Genomic DNA, 6,056 nt, shown 5'->3' with positions numbered 1-6,056 from the left:
GAGAGTTCCAACTTGCTTCCTTTGCCCCACAGAAAACCCTTCTATTCCTTCTGAATTGAATTAAAATGGAGCCTAGTTCAGTGACAAATCAGGGCTGAGTTTGTAGTAACTGTGCATAGCTTTTCATTCTACCGTGTGCTTCTTAGAATCTCTGTGTTGTCTTCTCTTCTTAGGATTTGCAGAGTATCCACTGATAGTATTTCCTATTCACATCAGAGGCTCTTTCAGGACATAGTGCATTGGGATCCCTAGCCATGGAATTGCTGTGATGGTCCCTGGGCACTTGGGCCCTGGAATGAGGAGTCTTCCATTCATCATTTATTCAACAAATCTTATTGAACACATACCATCTGCCAGATCTTGTTCTTGGTGCTAGGGCACATGAACGAACAAATGAAATCTTTGGACTCTGAAATTTAGATTCTAGTGTCAGGAGAAAGATGAAAATACACACACATATATGTATATATAAACATTCAGTCTGTCAGATGGCAGTAAGTGTTATTGAGAGAAGATAAGACAAAATAAGAGGAGAAGGGAATAAGGAATAGAGGAGGCAGGTTTAGGAGTGAGGAATTCCTTTATTCTCTAATTATGGTGTTTATTGATGGAAAAATGGAGTGATTTAAGGAAAATATTCTTCTTAGCTTAAATACAATTTGTATTTAAATGCCTTCAACTCCTTTGTGAACATGTGGGTCCTCTTAAGTAAATAATGAGAATATTTATTAACAGCTAAGGCACATGCTGTTCACGTGGCACTGTGCTGAGCCATGGCATTCAACAGTTTGATGAGAAATGGAGCGCTTATGCTATCTGAGTACTCACTTTCCATGTATCTGTAGTTAATGGGTATTGGGAAAGCAAAAATTGTCATGAGCTGGCCCTTTGTTAAAATCAGTCTCCATTCAAATGTCTATTCCTATTTGACCCATCATATATTCTGACCAGTGGGCCAGTCACCCTTGTTGGTAATAATCTCATTAATTGTCATATATTTACAACATGAAACTGTACATTGCAAATATAAAGCAGAAGGACTGCAAGGGGAAAAAGCACAATTTGCTAAACATTTAGAATTTCATGAAGTTGATGAAAGTGATGGAGGAGAGCTATTGGCAAACTATTACAAGCCATTGGCAAACAAGGATTTGACATGACTCAACCTGTTAACAATTGAAGAGAACAATGATGGAAACAGTGACAGTGCTTCAAAAGGGAGAATCCAATACCAAGGCAATAGGTTATTGCTCCAAAATAATTTATTTGTTGAATTTTTTTCTGAGAATAATTGTACCTTTGAAATTTTAAACTAAATTTGGTTAAATGTAAGATAATTTTATATTTGGTGGAATTTTTAGTTCATTTTTCAAGAAACTGTCCCAATAACACCTACTTTTTCCAAATGATATTTTGATGCATTTATTTTAAGTGGCCCTAGAGGCCAGGTGCAGTGGCTCATTCTTGGAATCACAGCACTTTGGGAGGCCAAGACTGGAGGATGGCTTGAAGCCAAGTGTTAGAGACCAGCCTGGGAAACATAAGGAGACCTCGTCTCTAAAAAAAGTGAAAAACAATTGGTAAGGGATGTTGGTGCTCACCCAAAGTCCCAGCTACTCAGGAGGCTGAGGTAGGAGGATCCCTAAACTCAGGAGTTTGAATTGCAGCAAGCTATGATTGCACCACTGTACTCCAGCCTGGGTAACAGAGCAAGACCCTGTCTCAATCAATCAATCAATCAATCAATGTGGCAATTTCCAGGTACCAGTTACCCTTAAATGACAGGAAATAGCCTTCCTGTGCTAATAGTATCTACACTTTTCAGGTGAAGAAACTGAGGTATGAAGAACTTAGGCAATTTGCTCAAGGTCATATAACCAGCATGAGGTGGAGGCTAACAGCAACATAGCCAATCTGAATGAAGACATCGCCACTACACAGCACTGCCTCTTAGAGGAATCACATTTGTTTTGCTTATTCTTGACCATGCTCAACATCAAAGTCTTGCATTAAAAGATGTTTAGTACCCATTTCTTGTGGACCTCACAGGTAGAAATGATTCTACCTTAAATATTTCAGCTCAAGGTGGTTTTAACTAGTAAATGAACACATTGTCCATTGTCTCGCCATCATATTTTGTACAGTCTCAAAGGTTTGAAGTCTAAACTTCCTAACTGCTAGTTACAATCTATTATCTTTGTGTTTGCTTAACTTCTGCAGGACATATCAGGGAAGTTAAACATGTCTGTTGTAAATGTTGGGTACCTAATTGCCTTACCTTATAGCTGAGCCAGAAGGCAGACGCTAAATAAAGAAAACCTCCTGGCTCACAATGACATACTGTCTTTGAACATCTTTCAAGCAGAGGAAAGATAACGGCCATGTATGAGTTTAGTCAAGACTGCTGATTTGCAGTCTCTTCAGGAAATTGTAGTGTTTCCGAGGACAATATTCCTAGTCAAAATAGATTAAGCCTGAAGCCAAAGTGATGACCACAGTCAAAGTTAATAATACTGTATGTTTGGTTGGAAACAACTGGAAGAAAAATAAGTTATCATAGCAGACAGTCTGCCCTGTAATCCTCGTTTATACTCAGGTCCTTGTCACCAGTGGAATGGCAGGAAATAAAGTTTTCTCTTTAAGGACTTTGTGTTTGTAGACAGACAGTAAAAACCATTTACTCTGATGAAATGGAGTCTAGGGTGAGAGGGGCCAAAGTATGTTTTAGAGGAAAACTGGCCCTTTACTCACCCAGTTTCCAGTTTTTGAAGAGTACAAGATAACTCCTATGACACTCTCCTGGAGGCAGAGGAAGATGTACTGCTCTCTGGTAGGGGAGGCTAAGCCACCCTGACAGAGGAGACAGTAAAGTAAGGCTTCTCATAAAGATGGGGGCTATCAAGATTATTTAACCACCAGCAATCGACTTCTGGGTATAAGCCCAAAAGAATTACAAGCAGAGGCCGGGTGCAGTGGCTCACACTTGTAATCGCAGCACTTTGGGAGGCCGAGGCAGGTGGATCACCTGAGGTCAGGAGTTCAAGACCAGCTTGGTCAACACAGTGAAACCTCATCTCTACTAAAAATACAAAATTTAGTCGGGCATGGTGGCAGGCACCTGTAATTCCAGCTACTCCGGAGGCTGAGGCAGGAGAATCACTTGAACTCAGGAGGCAGAGGTTGCAGTGAGCCAAGATTACACCACTGCATTTCAGCCTGGGCGACAGAGTGATACTGTCTCAAAAAAAAAAAAAAAAAAAAAAAATTACAAGCAGAGTCCAAGTGACATTTGTACTCCTATATTTGTAGGAGCACTGTTCATAACAGCGAAAAGATGGAAGCACCCCAAGTGTGCATGTACAGATGAATGGAGAAACAAATGTGGCCTATGCACACAATGGAATATTAGCCTTAAAAAGGATAAAAATTCTGACCTGGGCTACAACATGGATGAACCTTGAGGATATTATGCTAATGAAATAAGCCAATCACAAAGGATAAATACTGTATGATTTTACTTTTATGAAGTATCTAGAGCAGTCAAATTCACAGAGACAGACAGAAAGAAGACTGCTGGTTTCCAAGAATGAGAAGGGGAAGGGGCAATGGGAATTTCTGCCTAACGGGTGCAGGGTTTTAGTATGAAAGATAAAAAAAGTTCTGGGGATCGATGGTGGTGATGATAACACAACAATGTGAATGTACTTAATGTCATTGAACTGTACACTTAAAAATGATTAAAATGGTAAATCTTATGCTATTAAAAAAAGACTAGTAGGCCAAAGAGCAGTGAGAATGGTGTTATTGGACATGATAGTGGTGAAGGAGATGAGAAGGAGCAGAGACATACATCTTTAGATGTATTGAGAAATATATCTTTAGATAAGATTTTCCAACCATGTTATGATAAGAAAATGAGTCAAGCCCAGTGGTTCATACCTGTAATCCCACCCCTTTGGGAGGCTGAGGCCTATGGATTGCTTGAGCCCAGGAATTCGAAGTCAGCCTGGGCAACATGGTGAAACCCTATCTCTACAAAAAATACAAAAAATTAACCAGGCTTAGTGGTGCATACCTGTAGTCCCAGCTACTCAGGAGGCTGAGGTGGGAGAATCACTTGAGCCCAGGAGGTCGAGGTTGCAGTGAGCCATGATTGTGCCACTGCATTCCAGCCTGGGTGAAAAAAAAAAAGTAAAGGGAAATCTTGTCAGGCAATAATTGTACTAATTCATTGAGTGCTTACCAATTATCAAGGATTAATTAGGCTAAGGGCCTTGCATTATGCATTAACTAATTTTTTCTTCACAATAGCCCCATGGGGATGGGTGCTACTATTATATCCTTTTGAGATTTAGCAGGATTAACCATGGAGGCATGGAGTTGACGAGTGCCAACAGAGCCAGGAGTTGAAGCCAGGGTGTCTGCTGAGCCCAGTGGTTCTCAAACATGTGTGCACTGGAATCTCTGGGAGGGTCTGGGAAACCACACATTACTGGACCTAACCCCCAGGGTACCTGAGTCACTAGGTCTAGGGCAGGGGTCAAGGATTTGCATTTCTAACAAGTTCCCCAGTAATGCTCATATTGCTGGTTGGGGACCACACTTGCAGTGAGCCAAGATCACACCACTGCATTCCAGCCTGGGTGACAGAGTGAGACTGTCTCAAAAAATAAAAAATAAAAAAAATTAAAAATGACAAGTGTGTTGGGGACCACACTTGGAGAATTAGTGAACTAGCCTATATTCTTAACTGCTGCAAGGTTATAGCAGAAGGAAGGACTTGCTCTATACGGAAGGAACCTGGGACAATGGCACAGGGTAACTTGATGTGCTGAAAGGAGCTAGAGCAGGTCAGGGAGTGATGGGCAGAGTTCCCTACCCTTTATCAGCTGTGCCACCCTCTTTGCTGTGACAACAGGAGCAGCTGCTACTCTCCACCAGCAAGGTGTAGCTTTGAGGTGTTTTGCCCAGGAAGTAATGGACAAAGATCGATAGAGTCACACATTCTCATCATTTTCTTTCCCCTGGCTTACCCAAATATTCCATGTCCTTTAAGCTCCAGATGAAATCCCATCTAAGGCTGATCTCTTGGTCTTCATAACTCAGATTGTATTTAAACTGAATGTTACACAAGTTAGCATTTAATTAGCCTCAAATTGATTTATATGCTTTTGTCTCTCTTCCTCATCTAGTTTTAAAGATTTTTGAGGTCAAGGACTGTGGCATATCTTTATCTAGGACTTCCAACGTGGTTAGAACAGTCTTAGTCAGACTAGATGTATAATCGATGATTATTGAAAAAAAATTGTTCAGCAAGTTAGAGATTATCATTATATCATACTAATACAAATAAGAGTAAGCGTATGATGAACATATTTCAGAGAACTAAGGTTGGTTAGCTGCTGGCTATCCTGTTCATAGTTCAAATAGTGGCACAGATAGGAGTACTCATGGTTCAAGATACCTAACTGACATCTGCATAAATCTAAGACGCCTGTAAGGGGATGAGTGTGCCTTGATATTGTGCAATGCACACCTGCACTGCCCCAAGCCATGTCCCTGTGTACTGAGTGGCCCCTACAGGGACACTACTCCCTTGCAAGAAAGGTGATGTCCTTATAAATATCATTTCAGCTCTCCCATAATATCGGGCACTTTTTTTCTTTTTCTTTTTTTTATGAGACAGAGTCTCACTCTGTCACCCAGGCTGGAGTGCAGAGGTTCATTCTGGGCTTACTGTAACCTCCACCTCCCAGATTCAAGCAATTCTCCTGTCTCAGCCTCCTGAGTAGCTCAGATTACAGGTGCCCACCACCATGCCCAGCTAATTTTTTTTTTTTTTTGTATTTTTAGTAGAGATGGGGTTTCGCCACATTGGCCAGGCTGGTCTGGAACTCCTGACCTCAGGTAATCCGCCCACCTCAGCCTCCCAAAGTGCTGGGATTATAGGCGTGAGCCACCGAGCTTGGCCTTTTTTAATTCTTAAAGTCTAGTCAAGTATGGTAATGAGAAGGGAAGAGTAGGACAAAGAATTCGATCTGCAACTGACTGAAAAA

This window comes from Macaca mulatta, chromosome 11 (assembly GCF_049350105.2).
Source record: "Macaca mulatta isolate MMU2019108-1 chromosome 11, T2T-MMU8v2.0, whole genome shotgun sequence".
NCBI classification, from domain to species: domain Eukaryota; kingdom Metazoa; phylum Chordata; class Mammalia; order Primates; family Cercopithecidae; genus Macaca; species Macaca mulatta.
The sequence above is the reverse complement of the archived record's forward strand: the minus strand, read 5'-3'. Positions refer to the sequence as shown.